General features: G+C 42.6%; 1 protein-coding gene and 1 long non-coding RNA gene across 6 annotated transcripts in view; one reads left to right on the forward strand and one right to left on the reverse strand.

The window, feature by feature from the left end:
- TGFBR3 (transforming growth factor beta receptor 3) overlaps nucleotides 1-4,193 on the reverse strand; it is a 131,998-nt gene extending 127,805 nt beyond the window's left edge. For both annotated transcript variants that reach the window (XR_014565394.1, XM_083743345.1), the window contains exon 1: nucleotides 3,746-4,193. The gene's annotated coding sequence lies outside the window, so the exon portion shown is untranslated. The remainder of the gene's footprint in view (nucleotides 1-3,745) is intronic.
- LOC310846662 overlaps nucleotides 1-14,223 on the forward strand; it is a 131,377-nt gene that overhangs the window by 109,254 nt on the left and 7,900 nt on the right. Inside the window, exons 1-3 of one of the 4 annotated variants that reach the window (XR_014565425.1) lie at nucleotides 4,781-5,151; nucleotides 6,966-7,087; nucleotides 8,521-8,590. The exons of 1 other annotated variant lie outside the window; for it this stretch is intronic. This is a non-coding gene — a long non-coding RNA (uncharacterized lncRNA). Of the gene's footprint in view, nucleotides 1-4,780; nucleotides 5,152-5,297; nucleotides 5,565-6,965; nucleotides 7,088-8,124; nucleotides 8,591-14,223 lie in introns of those variants that run through there. 2 more of the 4 variants (XR_014565426.1, XR_014565427.1) reach the window with 2 other exon arrangements.

Raw genomic sequence — 14,223 nt, forward strand, 5'->3', positions numbered from 1 at the left:
GGATTCAACTCTGGCCAGACCTCAACCCCCAATGTCTCTTCCATTGATAAGCAAGGAAGCAGGACCCTCCAGAATGTCTCCATACCACCAATGATCCTGAGGAACCATTGGACCTGGACATCCTTACTCCAGACTGAAGATCTCCCCACCAGCTGCCTGGATTCCTGGCCTGCTCTCAGACCTCCCCTGTGGCCACAAGAGCAGATGAGATGGTGAGCCATGAAAGAACTTAAGAGTGGCTACCAAAGGACCTGGCTAGCTATCTTTAAGGCTATTCAGGAGGGGGAATCACAAGAAAATTCCTCTGTGGATCAGCACCTGACAGGAAGGAGGTGGAGCCTCCAGGTCTGAGCTGCTTCATTGCTGAAGCAATAGCTTCAAACTCCAGCCTTCCTGACCTAGAGAAGTGGGCCACTATATGCTCTTCCACTGAGTCACAGTCCCTCCCAACTAAAATCAATAAATACCATTGATTGCATTGTCTTCTTAGAGGAGACACATTGCATACAAGATACAAGCAGCAGCATAAAAATTTCAGGGATCAGTCCTGATATATTAAAAAAAAATGGAGATTGGACGTGGACCTTCTACACACAAAGTCGTATCACCAAGCTACAGCCCTTACCCATCTTTAAGCATCACACTGAAAACTGTTTGCTTTAGGCATCATAAAAGCCAACCTATCTATCATTTCCATCCAAACGTTTACAATCTGACCTCGTGCATATTTACTCAAAAGTCAGCTCCCACTGACTTTAATAACACTAGGACAGCACAGTTGATATGAATAGTAACGGTGACAGTATGATATTCACTTTGGCATTGAAAGCAGCTGCACTGATGCTGATGTGAATGTTCAGGGGTCTGTTGAGTTGCACTATTATATTTAACAGATGCTAATAGGATTGCTTTGTAGGGATAAGTGTGACATGGTGAGAACAGCTACCATAAATCAGGTTTTCACTGTCAGACAGCTGAAATGTACTCGCTCTTCTCACCTTGACTAGAAGGAAACTTGGCTTGCTGTTCCTCACTGCATGAATGTATGTTGAGAGAGTTAGAGTGGAAATAATGCTGCTTAATAGTAAAAAGTAGGAGCAGGGGATATCATGGCATGCACATAGTTGTGCCACTGCCTGTTGCTGAAGCCTTAAAGTACATTACGTAGAATTTAGTCCCATTGTTTCCAATAGGACTTACATACAGTTAATGTGTGCACAGGACTGCTTCATATTCAGTTCAATGCGGCTTACTGAGTAAGCCCCATTAAATACAATGTGACTTAATTCTGAGTAGGCATACATGGGATGATTCTGTTAATAACTTTGACACACACCATTCCTAAGCATTTTTAACTGGCACAACAAGGACCAAAACACCACAGGGAATTTTGTTACTGGAGTTTTTCAGCTTTGTTTTATAAAGGAAAGTAAAAGGCATTTAGATGTTGTGCACTAAAATCAGGCAGCAAAGAATGATTGAAACACAGTGATCTGGTTCACATTCAGGCAAGAGTTGGTAATGATTTGACTGTAACTACAAACTTCTTCAACTTCAGTGAAGTTGCAAAAGATCCCAAGGGGGCAGCAAAAAAGTATGATTGTTGAACCTACATTTAGGAGTCAAGTAATAATACAACATACTTAACTCTGATTCAAGAGTACTAACTGTCAAATCAATTTAAGTTTTGTTTTTGTTTTAAACAGGAAAACAGTGATTCCCTCTTATGCACATTTCATGACAAAGAAATGGTCTAAAGTGAGGGACAGCCCTTTAAAGAATCAGCTGGTTAAATACAGAACACTCAACAACCATACATTGGCTACAAACTTTTGATAGAAACAGTCCAGACATGCAAAGCTGTATTAACTTACAGTGTTATCCTTCTGCATTGAAAGATGTAGCCACAAGAATGAAACAGCAATAATCAGAAGGATATAATTTTGTACAACTCGTCCAAACGACATATTATGCTGGTTGTTGCTCTGTCCAATTCAGTCAATACCACAAAACCACAAATGGCAAACCTACACTCGAAAATTCATAAACCAAACTTGCTCTTGCCGTCCTGGAATGACACTGCCTGGCAGCCCAGCTGTATGCAAGTTTACCCCAAATAACTCACTGTATTCAGTGGATATTACTCCCAAGTAAGTGAACATGAGACTGAGAGTGTAACTTTCTTGAACACACTCATTTAAATGCCAATATACTAGTGCTCCCAGGAGAGTTAAAAGGCATGTCCAATTGTCCAATCCTATGCAAGTTTACCCAAAAGCAAGTCCGAGCAAGTTCAATTAGGCTTATTCTCAAGTAGGTGTGCAGCCTAAGTTTCCGTCCATCCAGAGCTCTTCAATAGTATTCATCCACGTGATTTCATTTATTCCTGGTCCACACCCGCAACACAAAGTTTACAAACCTTCCCGGGGTCACACAAAAAGCCTGCAACAAGCTGTGAACAAAACTCACCTAACACTGGTGTTTAAAGAAGTAAATAAAATGCAGCATTACGCTAAGATGTTTTGGCTACACCATTTAAAAACAGTGATGTATTGCTGTTATATGGGAGTATGGTCCCAGAGACTTTTTATCAAAATGTAAACACAGCAAGAGCAGCATAGTTCAGATGCTTCACAAATCAAAAGGGAAATCATAGCCAAAAACTCAGAAGCATAATAGTAGCAGTAGCGCAATAGTAAACAACACAGAGAATGCCATAAGAACTGCTTTGGGCACGTGCCTGAATGCACAACTGCACAGAATCAAAAAGAAAATTTTTAAAAAATGAAATGATGTACAATATCAACTTCCATCACAGAGACAGACAATTTCCTACTGTGAACGTCGCTCAAAAGCTCCCACTGAGTTGATGCACTTTGGGGGGAGGGCAAGGGGGGTTTATTTTAAAAGTATTCCTGCTGCTTTCATGAAAGACCATGCTGCAGATTGTGCAAGGGGACTGACTGATCTGATGTTGCACACACACACACCGGTTTTTACTTTTTATTTCATTTTGTTTGTCGGATCTCTAACTGGATTTGCGATTTCTTTTAGCTAAATCCATTAGTGTGTCGCTGTTGTCTTTTTTACAGATTTATTTTCATGAAAGATTTTCTTGACTCTCAAAAGTGCATGCCTTGTGTCTCTTTTTCAGGTTGTACGATCTTTCTGTTGTTGTCGTGTGTGTGTTTTTAGGACTCACGATCTTTCTGTTGCTGTTGTTGTTGTTGTTTGTTGTCTCCCTCGGATCTCCAATCCTGCAAGAGTTCCTGCGCCAAGGAAGCGACTCCTCTCGGCGTATAAAAAGTCGCCTGGCATAAACCGCAACCGTTTGCTCCTCTCAGAAACGAACCTATAGATGAAACTACCCCATATGTGAGGGGTTTCCGATTTTGTTCCCATTAAAAAAAATGGGAACCAGCTACCATGACATGTTTCCCGCGAGGGTGGAAACACAAAACGTGACTTTTCTTCGCGGGAGGATTTCCTCGTCTTATGCTGTTCTCGGGAGGGAGAAGAGACGGAGGTTGGCCGGCTTCTTCCGAGGGGCTTCAGGTCTTCGCGACGGGTTGACGAAGGTGGGTTCGTGGGCCGAAGCGGACACACCGCGCGGCTCAAAAACGTCTCTATCGCGGGATTGCCCCGCATTTGCGTCCACACGGCGCCGCCGCTTCCCTCCCCAACCCCCCCCCCATCCTTGCCCCACACTCTCCCCACAAACACCCCCCACACGCCGGGCTCCTACCTGGCAAATAACCGAAGTTCTCCTCTCGGAGCGCGATACCCCTTTTCTCCCGGCTCTGCCTCCCCTTCAGTCCGGAGGAAGCGGCGGAGAAGACTCTCCGATGAAGCCTCTCTGAGGAGAACCGGAGGAACGGACGGGAGTGGCGCGCGGCCCCGCCGCTCAGAGCAGAGAAGGCTTCCCATTGGGCAGAGGGGCGGGGGCGGGGCTCGCTGTGGACACGCCCCTCTCGCTCTTTCTCCCCTCGCACGCCTCGGCGGGTCTTTCAGTCCCCTTCGGGGAGCCCCGGAGGGGGGACGGGGTAATGGTACGCTCGCAGTGGCGTTTCCTCACGGCCTCCAGATTATTTTTTTTGGGGGGGGGGGGGAGAGTACTCGTGGCGGGAGGAAACGTGGGAAGACCCGGGTCTTTCGGCTTGGGGCTGCGTCTCCGCCGCTACTCCCTCCCTCTCTTCCCGGGTCTCGGCTGTTTAAAAACAGGTTGTGCAATATGTATTACAGCTCAGTCTTCCTAAATCCGGACAGTTTCCCTAGCTGTTCCCAACGGGATCCTCTCTATAAAGGTCGCCGCCGGACAAGTCGGAATTATCACTTTCTCCTACTCAAAACTTCTGAAATTAGTCATTGCAACATTTGCACCTTCCCCCACCCCCCAGGGCATGTCCGGTTGATGCAGAATTCCAGGTTTGAGTAGAGTTGCCATATTTCAAAACGTAAAAACCAGAATACCCCAAAAGTTGTTTTTAGGAAACCCCCAAAATTGTTGAGATTTTTTTAAGGGCAAAATTGTTGAGATATATTTTTTCTTACCAAAACACCAAATTGACTTGCCTAAGATCCAGGACAAAGCGCCACATTTCAGAAATTCCCCCCAGGCGTCATTTCTGCCTTTTAAGGAAACCAACAAAATTACTGAGATTTTTTTTGGGGGGGGGTCACTGAAATTGTTGAAAATTTAAGGAAACCACAAAAATTGTAGAGCTTTTTTTTTTAGGGAACCACAAAAATTGTGGAGCTTTGTGGAAATAACAAAATTCTTCAGCTTAAAAAAAAAAAATCTCGTCTCTTTACACCGACTGCCCCGTCCCCTGCCAAGTTAATATTCCACCAGCGATCCAACTCATTCCTGACCAGTGAATTTAAGACTGGTTCTTGGTGGCTTCCTGCATAGCACAATCCTATGTATGTCTATTCAGGAGCAAACCTCACTTAAGTTCAAGAGAACTTGCTAGAAAGGCGGTTTAGGATTGCAGCTTTAAAGTCAACACTGCATTCCTGCAGGATTCAATGGGATTTTCATCCTAACTGTGTTGCATAACTGCTACTCCCCCAGACAGGAACTGCACGCAACAAAAGATTCAAATCATTAACAGCTGGGTCGTACATGACAATGCAGAACCGAGACTGCAAGTATTTATACATGATTTATTCTTTGCATCCCCACCACCACCACATTAAGATTTGTCCAGTTGCAATAGGGACAGTGAATCACCCCCTTGTTTCTCTGTTACAAATCCCCGCTCTAACTTTTCTCTTTAGTTTAATTCAGTTTTTATTCTTTTAAATCTAAGACAACAACTTATATTCCCGGAACCTTTCCACATAATAAATCCAATCTTCCACAACCCTTTCTCATGAAACGGTGTCTCTCACCTCTTCCCATCTTGCCACCCTTTCAGACCCCCCACCTCATGATGCCCAAATCCCAAAAGACACAATTAAATTGACAAATAGATAAAAGGAGTGGAGTGATAGGACAGAGGATGGGGGAAGACAGGATTTCCTGCTCCCCCCACCCTGAGGTTCTCCATCAGGTGCTCCAGGTAATCCTTAGAATGCCTAACCCATTAACTTTTACACCCAAAAGTATTCAATGCGACCCTGATAGGATATAATATAAACTTAAATATAATGCTGACCGTCAACCAGTGCATGCCTATTGATTGCACAATAAACCAGGGATGGAGGCAGCTAAATGCTGCCCTCCCAGCCTCTCTCCCTGGCCCTCAGAACTCCTTGGCTGAAAATGCATCCTTGCAATCTGTTCATGTCATTCGCTTGGAAGGTAGGAAGGGGAGTGGAAACTAGCCTATACAGTGGTACCTCAGGTTACATACGCTTCAGGTTACATACGCTTCAGGTTACAGACTCCGCCAACCCAGAAATAGTGCTTCAGGTTAAGAACTTTGCTTCAGGATGAGAACAGAAATCACACGGCGGCGGCGCGGCAGCAGCAGGAGGCCCCATTAGTGGTGCTTCAGGTTAAGAACAGTTTTAGGTTAAGAACGGACCTCCAGAACGATTTAAGTACTTAACCTGAGGTACCACTGTATTACAAAGGTAAAATTGACATTAGGCCTTCCAGTTTTGCCTCTGGCCCTCCCCACCATTGACTTGTGGCCCTCAGAAGACTGCCCAAAAGGAATGTGGCCCTCATGCTGAAAAAGTTTTTCCTGCCCCAGCTTGAATGGCAGAAGCATGCCTGCTGTGCTCCTTTGCATTCTGCTATAGAAGCTTGCCTCTCCATGTGTCCCAATTTAACCAGTGTTAAAGTAAAGGTAAAGGGACCCCTGACCATTAGGTCCAGTCGTGGATGACTCTGGGGATGCGGTGCTCATCTCACTTTATTGGCCAAGGGAGCCAGCGTACAGCTTCCGGGTCATGCGGCCAGCATGACTAAGCCACTTCTGGCGGACCAAAGCAGTGCACGGAAACGCCGTTTACCTTCCCACTAGAGTGGTACCTATTTATCTACTTGCACTTTGACGTGCTTTCGAAGTGCTAGATTGGCAGGAGCAGGGACCGAGCAACGGGAGCTCACTCCGTCGCGGGGATTCAAACTGCCGACCTTCTGATCGGCAAGTCCTAGGCTCTGTGATTTAACCCACAGCGCCACCCGTATCCCTAACCAGTGTTATTGCATCCCAATTTATCCAGCGTTAAGCAGTTCTCATTATCCCCTCCCCAAGACCAGGAAACACTTTCTTAGGCAGAGTTTTTAAGGAACACATGCCGAGAGCAGGACCATTTGTTCCTTGCACTTTTTTAACCCCACCTTTCCTCCAAAACTGCTCAAGGTGGCATAACCTAGTTTTCTTCCTCCCCATTTTATCTTCACTACAACCCTGTGAGATAGGTTAGGCAGAGGCTCAATGACAAGCCTAAGGTCACCTAGTTGACTGAGTGGGGATTTGAACCCTGTACCGTGGTCTCCCATGTCCTAGTGCGACACTCTAACAACGACACCACACTGGCCCTAGCTCTGGAAGAAGAATATGACATTAAAATCTGCCTAGGAGGAAATTAACTCAGAACAGCGATTGCTGCCGAAGAGTATCAAAATCAAGTAAGTATAAAAGCCAAATTCCTGGGGAGGCTCCTGTTTCTAATCAATTCTATGCTGACTCATCTTAAGTGAATGACTCACTGCTCCTATTTTGTAGCAATGAAGGAGTAAATGAGCGGACGTCGTCTAGCAGTTAGAACTTGAGCTGCCAAGCAGAACTCCCAGATTGGGTAGAGAGACTTTTTCCGGTGTAATAATGCACAAAGTCTTAGGCATGCCATGCACAGCCCAATCCTGTGGCTATTTATTTGGAAGTAAGGTCCAAACTACATGTTACATTGGAGCTCTGCGTTTGGGCTGCCCAACATTAATTTTATTTTTAAATTCAGAGCCTCCCCACCCTTATTTGGGTCAGGTCCATGGTACGGGGGGGGTCCAACCTTACCCCCATGCCATTGCTCTAATCCAGACCGCCCCCCCCTTAAATGCTTTTATTAGGGTTGCCATATTCCCAAAAGTGAAAAGTGTTGAGCGTTTTAGGGCTTTGTCCTGGATCTTAGGCAAGTCAGTTGAAAAATTGTGGGGATGGGGGTTAGCGTTTTTATAAAAAAAATGCTCAACAACTTTCTGTCCTGGTTTTTACTTTTTGAAAAATGACAACCCTAGTTTTGAATCAGAATCAGCTTCATTTATGGCTGATGTTGAGAGAGACAGTGTGGTAGAATAACCAGGCTGCTTCAATGTGGCTTGGCTTTGTTTTGAAATATCTGTACAGAATGATCATTTCAGGGGGAAGAGATTCTGATGTAGCCAAAAACAGCAGCACCTACAAACAGGAGGGAAGGTATCAGCAGGCTTGGAGAAACACCAAGGTTTGAAGGAGTACAAAATTGTCTTCAGTTTAGGGAGGGAACTAGGCTGGGGAACTCCTCACAAAGCACAGTGAGAACTGAGTGTACAGTGTGGACACGGAAAAGTGAGTGACTGAGCTGGGGAGTGAAAATGGAATATAATCACAGAATCATAGCATTGGAAGGGACCACGAGGGTGATCTAGTCCAACCCCTGCAATGCAGGGATCTTTTGCTCAAGGTAGGACTCGAACACACGACCCTGAGATTCAGAGTCTCAGGCTCTACTATCCGGAATAAGGCATGACTAGCTGCAACCCTAAGCAGAACTGAGGCAGGTTCCATTTATATCCCAATATTTTCCACTCATTTCGTGTCTCCTGCGGAATCAGCAAGGGAGCATCATCCCAGATTCATACTTCTAAACTCTTAGGTAAATCTGTGGCAAGGAGTACCATATAGCAGGCATGTGCTCAGGGTGTGATTTGTGAATAAAACAAGCCCAAGCAAGAATGCTGCCAGAACGAGGGTCGGGCACAAGTTGGGGCCAATCTCTCTCAACTTTCTGTTTTAAACTTGCTGGAACATTCTGCATGTTGCAGCGTGCCACTGCTGTGCCTTATCACTGCTCTGCTACTTTTAGGATGCATAATCTTTCTGTGCGACCAGAGAGGTGTGGGAGAGGAACGTCCCTTGAACTTAAAGTGAAAAGGGTAAGCTGCAGCTGTATCTGCACATTTAAACGTTAAACATTTTCTAGCCTCTAGGACCGTAATCCTAGAGTGTAAGCCCATAGAAGGAAATTGGATGATACTCAGAAATCTGAAATCTCTCTGTGTGTGCCTAAATGGAGACTGATGACAATACCATTGCTTTTTCTTCCATAGAAGAATCCTGTAAAGGATTTCTGATCAAAATGCAAAAATGATGATGCAGGCATATTTTTACTCCATGCTTTTGTGAGTTGTAAAGCTGCTATAGCTTTTGGTCGGAGCAATTAATATTTTTTTTTTTTTAATAAATTTTTATTAGGGGTTTTTACAAAATAAAGTACAGAAATAAACAACCTTTCTTTTATCTCAACAAAGTTTCATAACTTCTTTGGACTTCCTCACATCTCCCGCTGCCATTTTCATCATCATAAATTTTTCCCAGCAATTTATCATCTAATTTGCAAATTTTATAACCACTCATTTAAATATAATCCTCTGTAAATTAGTTTCTCTTAATCTCACTTTACATCCCATTTCGATCCGATTTTGTGGTGGCCAATTATTTATGATCAAACATCCTACTTAACTTTCCGCCAAATCACAATATTTTTGTAAATAAATCTTAAATTTCCTCCAATCTTCTTCAACCCTCTCTTCTCCCAGGTCTCGAATTCTGCCAGTCATCTCGGCCAGTTGCATATAGTCCATCAGCTGCATCTGCCATTCTTCCAGAGTGGGTAGATCTTGAGTTTTCCACTTCTTGGCGATAAGTATCCTTGCTGCTGCTGTTGCGTACAAAAAGAATGTTCGGTCCTTCTTTGGCACCATCTGGCCGACAATGCCCAGGAGGAAGGCCTCTGGTTTCTTAAGGAAGGTATACTTAAATACCTTTTTCAGCTCATTATATATCATTTCCCAGAAGACCTTCACCCTGGGACAAGTCCACCAGAGGTGAAAGAATGTTCCTTCATTTTCCTTACATTTCCAGCATTTGTTGTCTGGCACATGGCATATTTTGGCTAGTTTAACTGGGGTCATGTACCACCTATAAATCATTTTCATTACATTTTCCTTCAGAGCATTACATGCCGTGAAGTTCATCCCCGTGGTCCACAACCTTTCCCAATCCTCAAACATAATATTATGCCCAATATCCTGTGCCCACTTTATCATGGCCGACTTAACCATTTCATCTTGTGTATTCCATTTCAACAGCAAGTTATACATTCTTGAAAGTACTTTAGTCTTAGGTTCTAACAATTCTGTTTCCAACTTCGATTTCTCCACCTGGAATCCTAACTTTTTATCCTTTTTAAAAATTTCTTGAATCTGAGCGTAATGTAACCAGTCTCGCACTTTATCTTTCATTTTTTCCAAACTCTGCAATTTCCAATTGTTACCCTCTTTCTCTATTATTTCCCAATATTTCGGCCATTTGGCCTCCATATTGGGTCTTTTTCGGGCCTTAGCCTCCAGAGGTGATAGCCATCTTGGAGTTTTATTTTCCAATAGGTCTTTGTATTTTGTCCAGACATTAAACACTGCTTTCCTGACAATATGGTTCTTAAAGGCCTTATTGATCTTAACTTTGTCATACCATAAGTATGCATGCCAGCCAAATGCATTGTTAAAACCTTCTAAATCTAACACATCAGTGTCCTCTAGAAGTAGCCAGTCTTTTAGCCAGCAGAAAGCTGCGGCTTCGTAGTACAACCTTAAGTCTGGCAGGGCAAAGCCCCCTCTTTCTTTCGCATCAGTTAATATCTTAAACTTAATTCTGGGCTTTTTGCCCTGCCAGACAAATTTAGAAATATCTCTCTGCCACTTCCTGAAGCACTCCGTCTTATCCACAATTTGCAATGTTTGAAATAAAAACAACATCTTAGGCAATACATTCATCTTAATAGCAGCAATTCGGCCTAACAAAGAAAGCTTCAATTTTGACCAACTGTCCAAGTCTCTCTTAATTTCAGACCAACATTTTTCATAATTATCCTTAAATAGACTCAGATTTTTTGCTGTTATGTTTACCCCTAGGTACTTTACTTTTTTAACCACAGTTAGTTCTGTTTCTCTCTGAAACCGTTCTGACTCTGCATCTGTCAAGTTTTTTCCCAACACCTTAGTTTTCTGTTTGTTTAGTTTAAGGCCCGCTACCCGACCAAAGTCCTGAATCAATTGTAACACTCTTTTTGTACTAGATTCTGGCTCTTGCAATGTCAAAACAAGGTCATCTGCAAAAGCTTTAAGTTTATATTGTTTCACTCCGATCTGAATCCCTTGCACCAACCGGTCCCCTCTAATCAAGTTCAAGAGCACCTCCAGGACAGAAATAAACAGCAAGGGGGAAATCGGGCAGCCTTGTCGTGTCCCTTTTTCAATCTTAAACTCTTCTGTAACCACATTGTTAACTATCAGTTTTGCCTTTTGTTCTGAGTAAATCGCGTCAATCCCATTTTCAAAACCCCGCCCCACTCCCATTTCTTTTAAATTCCCCTTCATAAATTTCCAAGAAATATTATCAAAGGCCTTCTCCGCGTCTATAAAAATTAGAACTGCTTTAGTGTTAATATTTGTTTGCAAGAGTTCCAAAATGTCAATAATGTTCCTTGTATTAGCAAATAAATGTCTTCCTGGGAGAAAGCCTGCCTGGTCTTTATGAATTATCTCATTTAAAACTCTTTTGAATCTTCCTGCCAAAACGTCAGCAAATATTTTGTAATCCACATTTAAAAGGGAAATGGGGCGGTAGTTCTTAAGTTGTGTCTTTTCAGTTTCTGATTTTGGTATCAATGTGATGAAAGCTTCCTTCCACGATTCAGGCGCCTTCTTTCCCTCCATAATTTCATTGCTGACCTCCAGCAGTGGTTGAATCAAATAGTCACTTAATGTCTTATAGTACTTGGAGGTCAAGCCATCTGGCCCTGGAGACTTGCCCAACTTCATATTCTGAATGGCCTGTTCTATCTCTAGTCGTGTTATTTTACTATTCAGGAGTGATCTATTTTCTTGTGATAGTTTTTTAAGTCCATTTTTCTCCAAAAATTTTGCAATCTCTTCCTCCTTTTGTGGCCCTTGAGTGTATAATTTCTTGAAATATTTCTGGAAACATTTTCTAATTTCCACCGGGTTCTGAATATTCCTTCCTTCTATTTCCAAATTTGTTACTATGTTCAGCTTTTGTCTCTTCTTCAACTGCCAAGCCAGCAGTTTCCCACATTTATTAGCCGATTCAAATGTTTTTTGTTTCATTGATTTAATCTTCCATTCTATTTCCTGATTTATCAGTTTGGAATATTGTGCCTGATGAAGTTTAATTTCTCTCAAAATCGGCTGTGACTTCGGGTTTACTCTTAGTTTCTTCTCTAACTCTTTAATTTTCCCCAAAATCTTGTCCTTTTTCTCATTTTGTAGTCTTTTCTTTATGGCGTTCTGTTGTATCAAGAACCCTCTCATCACAGCTTTGCTTGCGTCCCAGATTGTTCTTTTTTCCACAGCAGTGTTCAAATTTATCTCAAAATAGTCCTTTATTGTTTTTTGGGCCTTCTTGATAATCTCCTGATCTCTAAACAAGTTGTCATTCATCTTCCATCTAAAGGAGCCGGTTGGTAATAATGTCATGTCCATTTTCAACGCGTTATGATCGGAGCAGGTCTTTGGGCAGATTTCCACTTTCTTCACCTTAGGAGCCAGACCTCTAGAAATCCATATTTGGTCAATTCTTGTCCAAGTCAGTTGGGCTTCAGAGAAAAATGTTCCTTCTTTCCCTAAGGGGTTCTTTGTCCTCCATATATCAATCCAGTCCATGTTGTCTGTCATTTCAAAAAAGGTCTTTGGTAGTCTGCCTTCTTTAGTAACCTTTTGGCTTTGTGACCTATCCATGTTTGTAGAAACGATCCCATTCATATCTCCCATCATAATGATGTTATCATAGTCCAGATAATCCAGCATAATCTCATGCAACTTCTTGTAGAATTCTGATTTCCCTTCATTTGGAGCATAGATTCCTAATATCAAAATTTTCTCTCCTTGGTGCTGTATTTCAATTGCCAAAATTCTTCCATGTTCATCTTTAAATAGAAATTTTGGTGAGAGGCTCTCCTTTGCATATATCACCACTCCTCTCTTCTTAACTAAATCCGAAGATATAAATTCTTGGCCTATCCTTTTATTTACCAATATTTTTCTGTGGAGCCTAGTCACATGTGTTTCTTGTAAACAAGTAATGTCTAGTTGCTCCTTTTTTAATAAGTGAAAGATTTTCTTCCTTTTTTCCGGGCTGTTGCAGCCATTTATATTCCAACTTAAAAGTTGCAGAGACATCCTGGATAGATCTGTTTAGTTTCCTTGGGATGGTATTTTGTTCTGTGAGTCTTCAGGGTTCTGAGGTACAGGCACCTGTGGTGGTTCAGACCCTGAGGGTAGTTCAAGTCCTTTATGAAGGTCCTCACCGTAGGCAGTCAAAAACTTATCCCTATCTTCCAAAGTTCTAATTTTGATCTTCTTCCCTCTAAAGGTAAAAGATAGTCCTTGGGGAAAGTCCCACCTAAAGATGATTGAGTTGCTTCTCAGCAGTTTTACTAAGTCCAAATATTCAGATCTAAGATCCAACAGCTGTTTAGGAATGTCCTTAAAAATCTCAATTCTTTTGTCCGAAATGTTCAAAGAGCTTCCGTAGTGCAGGCCCAAAATCTTGTCCCTTTCCTCCTTTGATCTCAACGTAATCAAACAGTCTCTGGGCCTTTCTCTCTTTGTAAGTCTTCCAAGTCTGAAGGCTGACACAATTTTAAAATCTTCCTCCTCTAAACCCCAGAACTTGGAGAATTCTTTGGTCAGAAACTCAGCTAGATTACCTTCTTCCACTTCTGGTATCGATCTTATCCTTAAATTAATCTCCCTGTTCCGAAGTTCCAACATAGAGAGATAGGTCTGATGTTCTCCGACCTGCTTACTGAGCGGCCTTACTTCTTTTTCCAACTCTCCCACTCTTTGGCTGGTCTCTTCGGCCAGTTTCTGATTTTCACCTGCAGCCTCCTTCAGTTGTCCGATTGCTTGTGCATTCTGTGCAACTTGCCCAGATAATTTGTTTAAAGTTTCTGTATTAAGGTCAATTTTCGCAGTTTGTTGGTCAACTTTCCTCTCCAAAGACTCCAATTTCTCAAGAATTCTCTCTAATACAGAACCAGATCCTCCTGAGGCCATCTCTTCTAGTTGTAAATCCTCAGTTTCTTCCTCCCCTGCCTGTGACAGGGAGGTAACTTTTTCCTCCGAGGGCAAAGTGGGCACAGATGATCTGCGTGCTTGTGAGGCTGCAGTTACGGTTGTCAGAGTTGTTTGTCTGGTTCTTAATCCCTTTCTTTTTGCGCCACTCATTCCAAAAATATCTAGCAGTCAAGGTCAAGCTGAGTTATTCCCATGGGAAAGCTACGGCCCAGATGGTAGCAATCAAACAGAGGGCCGGGAAATAGAAAGTAAAACAATGTTTTTGTTGTAAGTCCTCAATCCTCTAGGGGGAGCATAAAATGTCCTAGGAAGAAGAGTCCATTCCACATACAAAATCTAAACCAATTCTTAGGGATCTTCACAAAAGTAGTTTTAGCAGAGTTGGTTTTAGGTTTGCCACAATATTTCAA

This window comes from Podarcis gaigeae (genome assembly GCF_964106915.1).
Source record: "Podarcis gaigeae genome assembly, chromosome: 6".
NCBI lineage: Eukaryota > Metazoa > Chordata > Lepidosauria > Squamata > Lacertidae > Podarcis > Podarcis gaigeae.